This window comes from Sapajus apella, unplaced genomic scaffold (assembly GCF_009761245.1).
Source record: "Sapajus apella isolate SASKATOON/1434 unplaced genomic scaffold, GSC_monkey_1.0 scaffold25, whole genome shotgun sequence".
In the NCBI taxonomy this organism is placed as follows: domain Eukaryota; kingdom Metazoa; phylum Chordata; class Mammalia; order Primates; family Cebidae; genus Sapajus; species Sapajus apella.
The window spans coordinates 1,237,658-1,254,272 of NW_022436965.1; the positions used below are offsets into that span (position 1 = coordinate 1,237,658).

At 34.8% G+C, this 16,615-nt stretch overlaps 1 protein-coding gene across 6 annotated transcripts in view; it reads left to right on the forward strand.

The window, feature by feature from the left end:
- Positions 1-367: 367 nt before the first annotated feature.
- BRINP3 (BMP/retinoic acid inducible neural specific 3) overlaps positions 368-16,615 on the forward strand; it is a 360,785-nt gene continuing 344,537 nt past the window's right edge. The window contains exon 1 of one of the 6 annotated variants that reach the window (XM_032291134.1): positions 368-1,063. The gene's annotated coding sequence lies outside the window, so the exon portion shown is untranslated. Of the gene's footprint in view, positions 1,064-1,145; positions 2,709-2,750; positions 4,055-16,615 lie in introns of those variants that run through there. The other 5 variants (XM_032291130.1, XM_032291131.1, XM_032291133.1 and 2 more) reach the window with 5 other exon arrangements.

Genomic DNA, 16,615 nt, shown 5'->3' on the forward strand with positions numbered 1-16,615 from the left:
ACGACTGATCAGGCCGCCGTGGGGTCAGTGTCGGGGCCCGAGCACGGCGGGACCGCGCGTTCGGCCTTTTTCCAGCGCGCGCTCCCGCAGCAACCGCGGGAATCCGGGGGGCGGGCTCCCCAGGGACGGTCCTCGGGGTCCCCGGAGCTCTGGCTTCTCGGGCCGGGCGTTCGGAGCTGAGGGCTGCAGGAGGCCGTTTCCCGAGTCGCGGGCCGAGGGGGACCCGGGGGAGGCTGCGTCCCGCCCCCGTCCCGGCGCCCCCGGAGCTCCCCGTGCCCCGCGCCCCCTCCGCCCCCACCCGCGCCCCCACCCGCGCCCCGCGCCCCTCCGCCCCCCGCCCCCACCCGCGCCGCCCCACGCGGACCGCCGACCGCTTGGTGCCCGCAGCGCTTGGTTTGGGGGCCGCGGGCTTGGCCGCGCTGGGGGCCCCCTCCCTCAGTTGCCGCGAGTGAACACGTCCGAGGGAAGCACCCGGGAACCGCGCTGACGGCGCACGGTCAATCCTAGCAGTCGTGCTCCCCGCGCGGGCGGCTGCGAAGATCCGAGCAGGATTTCCGAGCGGCGCCCTGGCGGATTCTCACTGGAGCCTCCCGCGGCCCCAGTCACTCTCCTGCCGCGTGCGTCAGGATGACCGCAGCCGTGGTCACTAGTCCGCTCGTTTTCTCGCTGTCTGCAACACGTCCTTTCACTCCTCTTCGCAGATGTATCTGTATTCCGCCTCCTGTTCTCGGGGGGTCCGCAGCTTCTGTCTTTCCCCGCTGTATGGGGACGCACAGCCTGTAAAATCTCACTTTGCTTAAGGATCACCACGAATCACCCCCCATCCCACCCCCGCCCCCCAATATAAAGCATTTTCACATTCTGTTTTCTTGCCTTGGGGGCTCGTGGCTCTCTGTGTAACTGGGTTTTACTTGGTTACATGCCACCAGGAACTGCTGATTCTTTCAGAGTCCCACTACCCTGCAGCTCACTACTTTGCCTTCATTTGGAAGATCATGGAATATCTATTTGAATCCTGGATGTATTTTTCTCACAGTCTTCTTGCTTCCTGAAATTACCTCTGGTAAGTTATTCTCTTTATCTGCTACTAGAAACTTAACTAGTGTTATTTTTAATAAGGTCTGTTTTGTTGAAATATTTCATTTTTCACATTTTTGTTACTTTCGGACCTCGAAGATCCATATGGCCATAATTATTAATTAGTAGGTTAGTGGCAATTGCGCTACTAAGACATATCCCATGTCACGTATTACACCAATATTCCATGTATTACCCCAATATCTTTTACCTTCTTTATTTTTTTTTAATTTCTGTCCTTATTTATATTACAGGTTACATAGACATTAACCTCCCCCCCATCACCCTTCTTGGCACACATTCTTGGGCCATTTGAAAGGTCACATTTTATATGTTTATTTAAGACAGAGCTTAAAAGAGACCTGACAATTGCCAGGTCAGGAAAGTTCACTGGTCTAATCTTCAGAAGGTTGTTCAGGTCAGTATTTGTTCATCATAAGCAATTACATGGCTGAGGGAGGACTTTGTTTTAAAGTGTATTTTTATGAATTTAGCAGGACCTTAAGCACTAAAATGCCACTGAAAGGAAGAGGACTGTGAGTTTTGAGGGCACCATTTTTTTTTCTTAAAATATTTCAAATCACACACTAACACGTTATTTTGGGCACAGTATTTTAATTTACGCATAGTATTTGGCAGTACATTTCTGATTTTGTGAATTAGCTGGTGAACAGTTAATTGGACACAGAGTACTCATTTCAGAGAGGAGCTATCAGAAGAAACCCCTGATTATCTTGGTCCTAATAAATTGAAATTCAAGAACAGACTTTACATGAAAAATTTAATTGCCTCACTCTTCCTACTTGTCTAACCCCACCCCCCGTTTTTAATAGGCATGTGAGTATGGTCAGTGCCTTTTGCTTTTATGAACGTTTCTATGGGCTTATCACCTCCCCTTCAGTATAGTTGTTTTGACAAATATTTAAATCTTTACTTTTACTTCACGTATTGACACATAACGAGGAGAGCACGGTATTCATTAAATGCCAAAGCTGCCTGTATCAGTAATTTCTAACACCCACTGAAGGTTTTTTCTGAACATACGCCCCCCCCCCCCCCCAAATTAAGGACAAGTTCCTGGTTTCTACAACATTTCCTTTTATTGGGATAGATGGAGGTAAGAGCCTATTGTTCACGCTTTTTTTTTTTCTTTCCTTCTTTCTTCTTTTTTTTTAATTTCTGGGAAATAACTATTCTTGTCGTCATTGATGGCTGACGCGACAACCCAAGCAATGCTTTTTTAAATTCAAAAGCCCTTTTAGCTCCCAGACATAAAAGTACTCCAGCTGCAGCGTCGCCCCATCCCCCAGTCTCGGGATTCAAGGGCTTTTCCCCTGGACTCCCACCGACAGGGAACGGGGCTGAGACCGCGGTCCGCACGACTGGGCGCCCCTCATCCGTCACTAGGTCACTAGTTTCCACCTGGTCTCCTTCCCGGTCCGATGTCCCGCCTGACAAGCCAGTGCCATCAGAGTCTGTGACTTCATTGGAAGAAACGAGGGCTTCATAGATTTCAATTCAAGCATCCTCTTTGGAGGACTGCTGTTGTTGCGCAAGGGTGGAGGGAGGAAGAAAAAAAAAAAACTTTCAGTGCAGTCAGATCCAGTAAGGAACAGACGTTCGGTCTTTAGGTAAGTGCGTTTTGCTGTGTTGTTCCCGAAGCTCAGGGAAATTGACATCTGAGGGGCTCCCGCAGCCAAGAACGTTTTAACTGGAGGGTTATCAACAGGCGACTCTGCCTGGAGATTTCTCCGCAGCTCGTGGCAACGCCTGCGCCACCTGAGCTCCGGGCAGGGTGGAGAGCAAGGTGCCTAGCTGACCTGCGGGCCCCAGGCTTGGGCTGGTGTGGGAATGACCCGTGCGTGCAGGAAAGGTGCCCCCCACGCCGACCCGCCGGCGCAGGTTCTCGCCCGGCCCCTGCCGCGAACCTGTGCTCGGTGTGGGCATTTGCATCCCCACAGAGTGGGGTGCGCCAGGGGGTTTCCATCCTTCCAGAATGCTCCATCTCCAACCTTCCCAAGCCAAAGTTGAGCACACCTCTTCTGTATGAGGCAATGCACTTCAGATCTCTGGAGTCTCTTAATACCTTTTTGCGTTAATATTTATCTAATTTATTTTCATGAGCTATATTTAATGTTGGTAAATGACGGTTCCTGAGGATGCCTGTGGTGTAAAACCCTCATCACTGTCCTTGCCTGACTGCGAACCGGGTTTAGAACCGCTGAATGACTCCTTAGGCTCTGGGTTGGAGCGTTCTTGCCGACCGTCACTCCTTCCTTTCCTTCACCAACTCCCAAGAATCGGGAGGGCGGTCGGGAGAGCGGAAGAGAGTTGGATTTCAACTTGAAGCCAGAGCTTGGAATACAAGGTTGAAGTTAAAAGCAAAGAGTGAAGATCTGGAGTCTGTCTAGCTCGCATTATACCCACTTTAAAGCTGGCCTTTTATTTTTGGAGGTGGGGGTGGGAAGCGGGAAGATCTGGGACTCGGAGCCCTCTCTCCCAGCTCCACCGGAGAGGGGCTGGTGCTTCTTGGCCGCCGATCACTGCCGGGGCCACAGCCAAGCAGTGACAGGGAGTTCAAGTCTCTGATGGCTGTTCTCCTAGTCCCCAAGAGTTGAACCGGAGAGCCTTTTACCTTGCGCCAGGTCGAGAACGTGATTAGCCCTTTAGGGAAGGAACCTCCTTGTAACAGGAATTCTGCTGGGGACGCCGTGCAGCCACTACCTCTGATTTAAGATGCGTGTTTGGAGCTGTGTGGCATGCCCACCGGCTGTTTGGAAGGAGGAAAAGGTGACCAGGGTTGCAAATTAACCTAGGTATCACTTACAAATATTCTATCTAGTCAAATGTATGTAAGCAAAGAGGAGAGCACCAGGGTACAAAACTGCCACAGCAGCTTGGAAGACAGATGATTCAGATTTGGGGGACTTTCTTTTGCGTGTTACTTAGATTTGTTTGTCATCATGCAGTTAAGCAGGTAAGGAATGAATGTATTTTATTGACAATCATATAACTTGTGTTTTACTATCATGTGATATTTTTTCTGTTTCAAGCAATGGAATATATGCATTTTCAGTTGGTCCTGCTATGATGCATAACTTCTTAATATTCATATTCGTGAATCAGGGTAAAACGGTTTAGATGTTTGACATGCATTAATTTAACTGCTTAGTGTGCATTTATTTCAATGTTTAGCCATGTTACACAAATCATAAATTGGACCAACGTTAGAGGAAGAAATGGGAAGGGTAGAGAGTTAAAGGAAGAAATGTATAACCTTAATGAAATGTGGAAGATGGCAGTTGCAGAAATGCATTAAAAACATTGCTTCTTGTTAAGGTCCCAGACCTTAATATATAAAGGACAATTGAACAACTGTTAGAGGCATCTTGAGCTAACAAAGTAATTTTGACTACTTGAAAGAACTGTTTTGTGGGTATTTTCATTATTTTCTCCACCTTAAAAAAATATAGGGTGGGGGTGGGTTGGGTTGTAAAACAGAACAAAAAAGGAAAGCTTGCCCAAGGGCAGTGTAGTGTATGACCCCAGTAAGAAAACCTTTGGGTTTACAAACCAGTTGGAAAACTGAAATAAATAAATAAATAAAATTATGGGTTTTCTTCCCCAAATAAATTTATTTTACATTCTTAGTTTTGTAGATTGAGCAGCCAAAAGATTTCTTCTACTATCAGATGTTTCTCAATTAAAATGACAAAACACATTCTGAATACTCAAATAAGTTTCGTTATTATTATTGATATCGTTTTGTTATGTTTTGCTAACATGTTGAAGGAGCCTGGAGTTTCCACACAGTAAAGCAAAAAAAAAAAAAAAAAAAGAAAATACTAAAACACCATCATAAAGCTCTCCTATTTGTTAATAACACTCTCTTCTCTAAGAAATTGTATTATTCAAATTATCTCTGGAAATATTTTTAGTACTTACATTTATTGATGTGGATCCCTGATCAATAATTTTTCTGCTAATAAGGCTTACTGATAAAATTTTGAAGAAATAAGAAAGATAATTGGAACTTTGGGTTGTAAAATTGCAAAGTTGTAGTGCTTTTCTTAGTTGGATGCAAAAGGTAGTTTTTACTCCACTAGAGAAAGTAATTTGTCAATGGATTTTAACTCCTCAATACTTTTGCATTTAATCCTCAGCAATTTTATTGTAGCAGATATGTTCATTGTGTGTGTGTATGTGTGTGTATACATATATTTGTATACATACACAAATTTTTTGGTGGTTGGAGAAGATATTTATTTTAAATCTGTGTTGTTTTAATAATGTTTTCCAAATGAAATAGACATGATATAATGATCAATTTCATTTTCTTTTAATCAGATCATATTATGTAATGTCATCTTCTCATAGGATATCTTGAATTAAGAAATTCATCATCGTAATAGAAATATACATTTTCATGAACTACAATAAATCTTGACTTTCTTCCTGCAAAATTATTGTACATTATAGTTAAGTAAATAAAACCTAAGTAGGAAGAAACCATTGGGACTCAAAGTGTGTGTGTGTGTGTGTGTGTGTGTGACTGTATGTGTGTGTGTGTAATTTCTACCATTAGCTTGACTTCTAGATTTGTGTATTCTTTAAATAAAGGTGGAAATTCTTTTCAGAGTAGTGTTTTTGTGTGTTTCTCTCTACAAGTACAAAGAAGATGACTGGTGGGATTTCCAAACTTTTATGTTTCATTATTCACCTATGATTCAGTTTCTTCTGTTTCTTGTATTTGTTTTTAGTTTTCTCATATTATCTATAAAAGAGGCAGTTATATACTAGAATAAGAGTCTGAAACATTTAATAATTTAGCAAATTGGATAATATTAAAAGATTTTAGACACCTATGGGAATATGATACCAATTTGTGTCATACTTGTTTTGCACACATATTGTTTTTAGAAAACAATTAATTTTTCTTGAAAAATATCCCAAAGATTTTTGGATATTATGATAGTGGCTTATGATTAGTGATGTACTCTTCTAAGGCTTTTAATGTTTTTCTCTTTCACATCCTATATCTCAGCCAATATCTTTTCCCAAAAATGAAAGATATAGCATCTGTATTTATAATGAATTGATTGGATTACTTGATGTTTTATCATGAAATACATATTTGTGCTCAAATTTTTAATATTTATTTTCAATATGGGTTACTCAGAAAAGTGGAGTGCTGACACATCTAGACTTCCTTCCTGAATTTCAGTTCTAGTTTCACCTGGGACCACTCTTCATTTATTTTTCTTGTCTCTCACGTAGATAAAACAATGCCTACCTCAGAGAGCTGTAGAGAAAATGACGTAAGAGATGGGATGCTTTAGAAGACAAATATGTTATAAAAACAAAATAGATTTTTCAAAGGATAACATTTAAGTTTGAATTTTTTATTAGTCATTTTTTATAAACTTTTATCTCCACACAATAAATGATGTTGACTCAACTTTTTCTTAATATTAGTATCAAATCTTCTTAGTGTCATACGGTGTCAAATGAATTTAATAAATATTTGATATTGATTGAATATAAAAGTTTTACTATGTGTAATTTTGAAAGCTTGAAATAATACACTTTCTGAGGCATATTTGTTGTTATTTATAATATATTTACCTTTGCTTTTATTCAGTTTTGAGTAGAGTCACTTTTATAAAATAGTTGCTTTTCATGATTTTTCAGTCATTTAATAAAAAGAACATCTGATTTCTTAGCAGATTTATATTGTCAACCTGGTGATCTCTACTCTTAATAGAGAACAAGATTAAAATATTTTCATGTAATAACTTAAAAGAGGAGAAACTTTAAGTAGTCAAACTTTTGATTTCTATCTATTTTCACAAACTCATACAAAGTTTACCAGAATTAATTAGGGTGACATCTGGCATTTTGGGTATTTTAATTTAGCAACTACTTGGATAAACTTAATTAGGCACTTAGAAGTATAACTCTGTCCACTTTCTTTATGCACTATGTGTTCTGTATAATTCTGTTATTTTGGTGTTTATAAAAGTCATAACTTTTAAAACAAAGCCAAATAAAAAATAATCTGTGTGAATATTATTGATTGCTAGTGGGTGACATTAGTTGCTAAAAGGAGAGACTAGTGTAATAACATTTATTCTATTTTAGGAAACATTCTAGTTTATTTTTTGAAAATGAGTCTCTGAGCATGAAATTCAATGATGAACACTAATGACCTTTCTACGGAAGACATACTTGGAAATTTTGGCCAAGCTCTTAATTTCTTAAAAATTTTTAGTAGTATCAGCCACCATAACCATTTTACACTGGTTATCAAATGTCCTCACAAGGAACTTTTAAGGCTTCTACCCCTATCTTTTCAAAGCATACGTATGAGATATCAAGAATATTTGTATCCAATTACTCACCTGCAGACCTATTCAGTTACAAAGTCTTCATAGATAATTACTTCATAAGCTTTTAATCTATTCCTCTACACTTAATGTTTAAAATAAAGTATTCATTCACACAGTTCTGAAGTATTTCCCAATTTTGTATTCAAAATAACTAATCATGAGTAATTAATTGTTGCTCTAATACTTACAATAAACTCAATTTTGATTTACTAGCCAATATCTTTTCCCCAAATGGAAAGATATATCATATATATTTATAATGAATTGATTGGATTAATTGATGTTTTATCATGAAATATATATTTGCGCTCTAATTTTAAATGTTTATATTCAACCATAATAGTATAAATTGAGATGTTGAAAAATGACATGCAATCTACTATACTGAGAAGTCTTATAGATTCTCCTGTTTCACTGTTCTATTCAATAAGCACTACTCATAATTTGTTAATGTTTTATTTTTTAAATTTAGAGTGAAAAAAATATTCTCAGTTTAACCTATTTTTACTATTTTTTCAAAAGTGTTTGTTTTAATGCCTAAACCCTAATTTACTCAGAAGAGATGTGGATACCTTTAAAAGCACCCAAAGCGAAACAAATTTCTTTTAATAGCTAATAAAGTAGCTACCATATTATAGTTCCAGCAAATTAAATCTATCAAATACACATTTATTGATTAAATTAATAAAGATGTGAACATTACATTAGAATGTATTATAGTTATCTGCTATGGAAGAATTATTCTCTCATAATGGTGTGTTTCATTTATATTCCATTATAGATTTATTGTGAAAGAATACTTATAAATAGACTTATTTTTCCTGATTTCTGTGAGTATCAGCCAAGCTCATCAGGATTGAGCTGTTTTTTATTAACTTTTCTGGACTGTTGCATTTTGTTAATTTTAAAAGCTATCTCTAAAATATTGCACTATTAAAAAACAATCTAATGTTGGGAAGACCAGAATTCAGTAAGCATGCATTTTAGATTTTTCAGTGTCAAACAGTGGCCAGTATATAACTATACTGTTATTTTATAGATTCATTAAATTCTCACTGTCACTAATGAAAAATATTTTCTTTGAAACGTTTCAGATGATGACCATAAATGTAAGCTAGTCTGAAAAAAGTGATTAAATTAAATCAAAGGATAAATTTGGTTATTAAATCATGAGCTTATTCAAGTATCATCTTAAAAATCACATATCTGTATGAAGGTTGAGTGTAATTTCTTTCTGTATAATATCTTATGTATATACTTTTAAGATATAAGTTTTTGTATCTGCTTTTATATATGTAATTTAATGTTGTTTGCCAAAACCCCTTCTGTTATAGCTAAAGTAATTATAGAACAAAAATTAATACAATCAGGAAGTTCCTGGGATAGATAATAAATTAAAGTGGTTTTCATGACTTTAGTATGGTAACATTTCTGATGGTTTGAAAAATCAGCCCTGTAAATGTACATACACAGAAGAGGTACTGTTTTTTTCAGACGTGAATACCTCTTAAATAATTATAAATACACTCTAAATTGGTAGAAAAAATTATAAAAGTTTGAAGAAATTATGCAGCAAAGTTGCACAAAACAGTATTTTAAGATAATCAATGCTTGCTTTCTTAACATTTTCGTATATAAAACAAGCATATTAATATATAGACCAGTCTAGCTTATTCAAAACATTAAAATTAAATGGCTTTATTTGAGTTTAAGGTAATAAAATTTCTTATTATTCATCCAGACAAGTTCACCAATATATAAAGACACAGTAATACCATATTTTATAAATACAGTAAATAATATTGTCAAGATTATACCAAAAATAATGAGGAAGAAAACCACAAGTTTTAATACCAAGTAATCTAGAAGAAAATGAATCACCAATGATTGATTGACAATACCAACAACAACTACAAAGTACTTTTTTCCTACATACCAATTTTACTCCAAAGGGAGTTTTTTAAACATGTTAATTTTATTTAAAAAAAAAAAAAACCTTTCAAGGGTAAACAATTATGAAGAAATCTGTGTTTATTAGATGTATAAGATATACTCATTTCAACTTATTCAAAGTTTATACATGTAATTTGGAGTAACTCAAAGACAGCATTATTATTTTTTCTAACATGAACTAAGAGAAGTGAATCTAGCCTTCTCTATGAATTGAAACTTAAACTTTATACCTAAAAAAGAAAGGGACTCCTGAAAAAAATTTTAAAACACATTCAGAGTATAACGTAGAAATAATTTTAAAGGTATTTTTAATTAAATTAATTGTTATATGCACAACTTACTTTTGAGTGGAGACACTTTAAGGATTTATAAGCCTCCTCTACTCCCATCCCGAAAACCACATAAAATTTTGCAATGCATAGTTCCTTGTTTGAGAATTTTTATATCAAGGATAGATTATTGACTTATCAAAGGCATAGCTATCGTTGTATTTTAGCTAAACGCTACTATGTTTGAATAGTAACTTACCTATGAGAAAAATAATTCAGAGGATTCTTGTTTCCTTTTAGAGTGAACTCTGGCAGCTTTTCAAACATGTCTTTCATCCAGCCATTAAATGAAAAATCTTTAACAAATACCTTTTTCAATCAGTTTGAAAGATGAAACAACAAAATACAATCAGAAGATAGGACAGAATAAAAATGAAAGATCACTTTTATCATTATTGCTTTTTAAACCGATCATTCATAGCTGCAATTGAAGGAAATCAATTCTGATTTAGAGTAAGAATCAGCAGCTCCAGTAATAAGTGTTGTGATTAGCTGTTAAAATATTTCTTTCTCTTTAATAATCTTTAGTAAGGTAAATAAAAGTTTATTACCACGTGATTCTTTAATTACTGGAGTGATACAATTTTGACATTCTTTAATATATTTTAGATATAGCTTTGCGTCAATCAAAGCTGAAGACAGTTTACTCAAGATCTGAAACCAATTAATAACTGTTAATTAAAAGGTATTTATTACTAAATATTGATCTCAGATAAGCCCAGTAATAGTGATTACTGTGATTATTGCTCAGAAGGTAATTCTTGACAAGTTAAAACAAGATGATGTTAAAAATTACCACTTGGTTTGTGCATGACATGCTAAGAATTGCTAATATTTAATAGTCTCTCTATATCAGATATTGTACTGTCTCATTTAATTTTCTTTCTTTCCAAAATTTGGCTGATTCTTTTTTATGTAAAGAGTGGCTTCAAAAATATTTTTAAATGTTTTAAAATGTTTTTAAATTTTAAAATATATTTACATTTCTTTTGAAATAGTATCTCATAACCTTTTGAGTTTGAAGATAGGCCTATTTTAGAAGTTAAATTAATGTATTGACAAATGGTCCTTGGAAATATCAAGTGTTCTCAAAATTGTATGTTGGAGAATGATAAACTTAGATGCTTATTGTAAGAAAGAAAGCTTAGTTAGATATGAATAACTTTTGGAGACATTAAAACTACTGGGCTAAAATATGGGCTATCCAAGCCTCTCCGTCAACTGGGTAAGTTGTACTAAGGTTCACTGCTAAAGAGGCATTCTTTAATTAGAAACACCCAGAGTTGTGACATGATTTATTAGATGGAGTTAAGGAGGCATTGGAAAATAGCATATAAACACTTAAATATTTGATGTTAGTTTTGTTCGCTTGTTGTAGATCACCTCTGTTTTTGGCTCTTAAAAAAATATGCATCAGATGTATGATGAATTGTGTGCACTGGTGTAAACCCTGGGAATAGAACAATGAAAAGATGTAACCATTGCTTATAAGATGTTGACCATTTTTTGCTATTTGTAGTATGCTTTGTTTAAATTAATCCACTAAATCAAATTTAATGCTTGGTCACTCATTTTATTTGCACACATGTCCCATTTTGATATTGTAAATATAACTCTCTTTAAGAGAAGAGGGTTGCCTAATTCTTCAGTATAGAGAAAGGTCAATGACGAATGCATTTTCTATGTAGGGCATTAAAGGATAACTATTAAGAGAAATGGAGAAACCAGGACAGTTCTGAAAATAGTCATAACAATTCTCAGAGTGATGATTTAGTTGGCATCTTGTGTGTTGTTGTGTTTTTTATCTCCAAAATATGTTAGCTTCCTTTTAATGGAAACATTTCCAATAGGCTATTCTTTTTTATTTTAATAATTAATGAAAAATCAGATTAACATTATAAGGGTTTTCTTTACAAATTTATTTTTTTTATTCCATCCATTTATTAACAAACTCCATTTATTTAGGGCCTTCTACATGTCAGGTTATCTTGTTGGTACCACAGAGACATTAGTGCATAAAACAGACACAAATCTGCCTCAAGTTGCCTAAACTACAATGGAATTATTACCATGTGAATCGAATGAATTCTGTAGCCCAGAAGAAGACAAGTTAAGGGGTCTACTAATAATATTTATAACCACACACTCCTAAAAATGTGGAAACATTTTCATTTCCCTAAAAACTTGTAAAAATACTGAAGATTATTATTTTGAAATTTTCAAAGTTTTTTTTTTAACTTAGTAATTAGCACTTCTTTTCGTTTTTGTAAAAAGTTTTACTGAACTGTCTTTGAAAGCTTCTTAAATGTAATATTTCCTTTGTCTGTGATTTCAGAGTACATGCTCTTGTTTATGCTTCTCAAGAAAATAACTTCTAATTAAACAGCTCATTTCACCTTGTATGCCTGGTTAACTCCAGGGTAAGCTTGGGAGCAATTATAGATTGAGAGATTTCCATTTGGTTACCAAACTCCAAGATTTCTTTGTCCCAGTATTAAGACTTGTTCTTAGATTACATTAGTAAGCCATTATTTAGGCGCAGTATGGATATCTTTGCTGAACCATTTTTATACTTTTAGTTTTTATTTGAGATTATTGTGAAAGAAAAAAATTGTAAAACTGAAATTGAGGACACTATCCTAAAGGGTAGGGGCAGTATTTTTCACATATTCTTTAAATTGACACTTAAGTGACAAAATTCTTTTGATAACAAAAAATATTTTATTATCTTTGCAAACAGAACACTTTCTATTCTTAGATTCTGCCAGCAAAGGCAAAATCATGTTGCCAGTCATAGTAACAATATTCAATATTGGTATCTGCAACCATCATTTCTACTTCAGTTCTGTATATCCTTTTAATCTTTATTTTAAACTGTCTTCTGTTTTACTGTTTTGGTAGTAAAATACATTAATTGTTATACGTCTTCTGAAGCTGTTAAGAAAAATAATTATTCATGATACTTGTTAAAGACTTCTGGGATAGACTATATTCAAGGTGGGCTACTTTAATAATGTTTGGTGAGTAGAAGAGAGGTGTGTCACTCAACTCTGAACACAACAAGAGAAAGTAGAATTTATAGCCAAGGAGCCGAGTGGGGATCAGTCGATAGAAAATTACTGAGAGTTAACGTTAAGCATAAGAGGGGATTTTGGCTAAACTGATCTAACAGAATTCTTGCTAAAGACAGGCCAGCGTGGTCAGACATCACCTGCAGGATGGTGAAGGATGAGGAACCCAATCAGACATCTAGGTGGATCATATATTAAGAGTGAAGATTCTAATAAAACTGACTTAGCAGGATTCTTGCTAAAATTGTGCAACATAGAGATGAATGCAGATGCTCAGAAGTCAGGGCCTGAAAATTGAGTTAACAGGAGCCTGACTAGAGTTAGGTCCAGGAAAGTCTTTGTCAAAGCATTCCCTATATTTTATTTTAAAATTGGATTTTCCAATCTAATATACTTTCTAAACATCTTTCATTTGAATTTCATTCTTTAATACCCAATAAATTTCTTTATGAATTAAAATTAAGTACAATCTGAATCTTACCATGATATTTTATTGTATGATCATTTATGTTGAAACACCATGATATTTTAGATTTATCCGATAACCTAGGTGATTCTTGTATTTGGTGCTCTTAAGAATAATTTCCCCTATGTGCTGGGCAGTCTTAAGGAATGGAACTCACCTTCTCTTCATTTTTTCAATCAGTTCCACCATTAGGTAGTAGCATTTAACTTCCTCTTTATTGGTAGGACAAGACTATATTGACAGACCAAGTAGGAGATTAGTTTCCTAAGCAGTATATACTTCTCAGAGGAATACTAACCCTCATTAAGTTGGAAAGCACTTAAAGCCGTAATTCAGAGGCAGTGTATTGCTTGATCAGCTAAAATAAACAAGAAGAATGATCTTCTGAAACACAGGTTTAGCAGAGTAATATGACTAGTAGAATGCATTTGTAAGGTTGGTATTAACTGGTATAATATGACTGAAAACAAGGAAGTTGAGTTCTTTTGAGAAAAAAAGAACAGAAAAATGAAAAAGTGCAACAATAATGCATTGCTAACACATTAATATAATGGCAATCCCCTGCTACTGTATGCAGGTATAATAAGCAGCCCTTAAAGATTTATTTTTTATAAAGTTAAAAAAAAATCAGGAGTTCAATTTAGTTCCTGTTCCAAAAAGTTACTATGCCTAAGATAGTGTGTTATGTAGTAAGGGCCCCAGGGATTACTAAAACATAATAACTGCCAGCAAATCTCTCATGTCGTCATATAAATGAAGGTGTGAAAAAGGATAACAGCAGCACATTGTAAAATTTTACAAGATTCATGAATGAAAATCTATCCAGTCTCTACTTACCTTAATAATTTATGGCCTACTTGTTTCAAAAAATTTAAAGTAGTTCTTAATATACCAAGACATTTGTCTTTTAAATGGGATTTCTAATTCATATAAGCATCCATTTCTGTCATTTTTTAGCCCCTCATTGTGTAAATTCAGTTTCCTGTGATGACTGGAATTAAATACCATTTTACTTTGAGGATTATCATTACTTTTGAGTTTTCTTTAAAAAAAAAGATTTATTTGCTTTTTGAAAGATGTAATTTTTGTTGTAACTTCTAGAAATATCCAGTGATAATTTGTATTGTTAAATGTCAGAATTATTTTATTCCCATTTTTACATGTTATTGTTTATTTCAACAGAAAACAAAGATAAAGCAATTATTGCCCTATACTCTTGGAGTACAGAAAAAGAATAGCAAAATCCTACCTATTTATAAGCAGAATAGCCTACATTGTGTAAAGCATGATTTTATATCTTGATGAATTATTTGACATCTTTAGAAAATAAAGTAGCAAATTTTAGTTTGTCAGGCTATTTAAAAATTCATTACATTTAAATAAACAATGTATTGATTAAGAAGGAACAACGTGAAATCATTTGAAGTCTAAAGTTATAGATCATAATCCGTATTTCACTAAGTGTGAAGTTATACATCATTACCAAAAAATGATGATGCCAGTTATTGAATAATGAGGCTCTCATTCTTTTACTAATCTGACTATAGAATAAGTAGAATTTGTGAACTTTCAAAAACGAAAATCCATGTGTTTACACAGGTAGAGAGATGATGTATTACATTATTTATTTAGGTTTGAATATGTTCATCAAATTTAATACTTGAGTATTGACTGATGTTCTAAAAGAGCAGTGTCTTTAAAACTTTTTTTTTGTACCCAGAATATTTCTTGACAAATGATGTTATGATTTTTTTCAGTTGTAGTCCTTGAATTTTCACATTATTACCCCTTAAAATAATATTAGTTAGAAATGACTCTCATATCCTTGTCATCTGCTGTATGAGAACATGAAAAAATTGACTTTAATTAAAATTGTATGATTGCATTTTAGCAAAATATTAAGTCTCATCTCATTTCACTGAAATTTATTATGTCTCGCATTGTGAGACACCAACTCTGTTATATGTGTGTTGAATAGTTTTCTTTTTAGTAGTATTATAAAGCAATTTATAATAAGATTGAGTAATCAAAGCCTATTGGATTAATTTTACAATTTTTCTGAGGAGCAAATAGGTAAATTAATTCAGTTTAACCATGATTATACTTTTCAACTCAATAAATATCACATGTAATCTGAAAAGAAAGTTTCCCAATTTTTGAGTTTGCAGTACATATTTTAAAATATATTTAATTAAATCACATTTAGTTTATTTAAACTGTCACTTTAATCGAAACTATTAAACTATACAAAGCAGACACTCAATGAAAACCCGCAATATGTAGTCACTGAGATCATTTGCTTGCTTATAATAGCTTGAGATAATAGTATACTTTCATTGGAATTTTTATTTTATACAAGAGTGAATGCAAAAGTTTTATGAAATAACTTTCAGTTTGCAATTCGTTATTATTAGGATACAGTAGAATATAACAGGAAAACTATGGTATTCAGTTTGGCTTCAAGAGCACAAATGGGATCTTAATATAGCTATACTGTGCTGTTGAGAACTGAAATAAGAAAATTTGGTGAAATGCTTTGTATATCAAAAGGACTAAAAAGATGATAATTTTGTTGTGAAGAAAATAAAAACAGCATCTCATTTCATCATCATCTTTTTTATTTTCCCCACGAGTAGTCAGGGAGAACTCAATCAAAACTATCTTAATAAATGATTTCCCAAATGGAAAGGAACAAGTTATTCAATTCCTGTTTATTATTATTCTTTAAATTCCCATTGTGCTTTGCAATTAGAGGGATTTTGGTTTGGCTGTTTGTTGATTAGGATCTAGGTTCGACTTTTATATATAGTTTCTGTCTTTAGAAACTGAATTATAGAACATAAGTGAAAAAGTCCTTAGTTTTTGACAATTTTATGTAATATGATAATCTCTTATCATTATGTCTGTAGCTAATAATTAATAATCTTTATGTTTTTATCCTTAACATTTTTTTTAACATTAAGAATATTTTGCTTTGAGCCAGGCATGGTGGCTCACACCTATAATCCCAGCACTTTGGGAGGCAGAAGTGAGTGGATCACCTGAGGTCGGGAGTTTGAGACCAGCCTGACCAACATGGTGAAACCCCATCTCTACTAAAAATACAAAATTAGCTGGGCATTGTGGCACACGCCTATAATCCCGGCTATTTGGGAGGCTGAGGCAGGAGGATTGCTTGAACCGGGAGGAGGAGGTTGCAGTGAGCTGAGATCATGCCATTGCACTCCAGCCTGGGCAACAAGAACAAAACTCTGTCTCAAAACAATAAAATGAAAATAAAAGCAAAGTATCTTGATACTATTTATACTTGTAGATATATGTTTACAATCT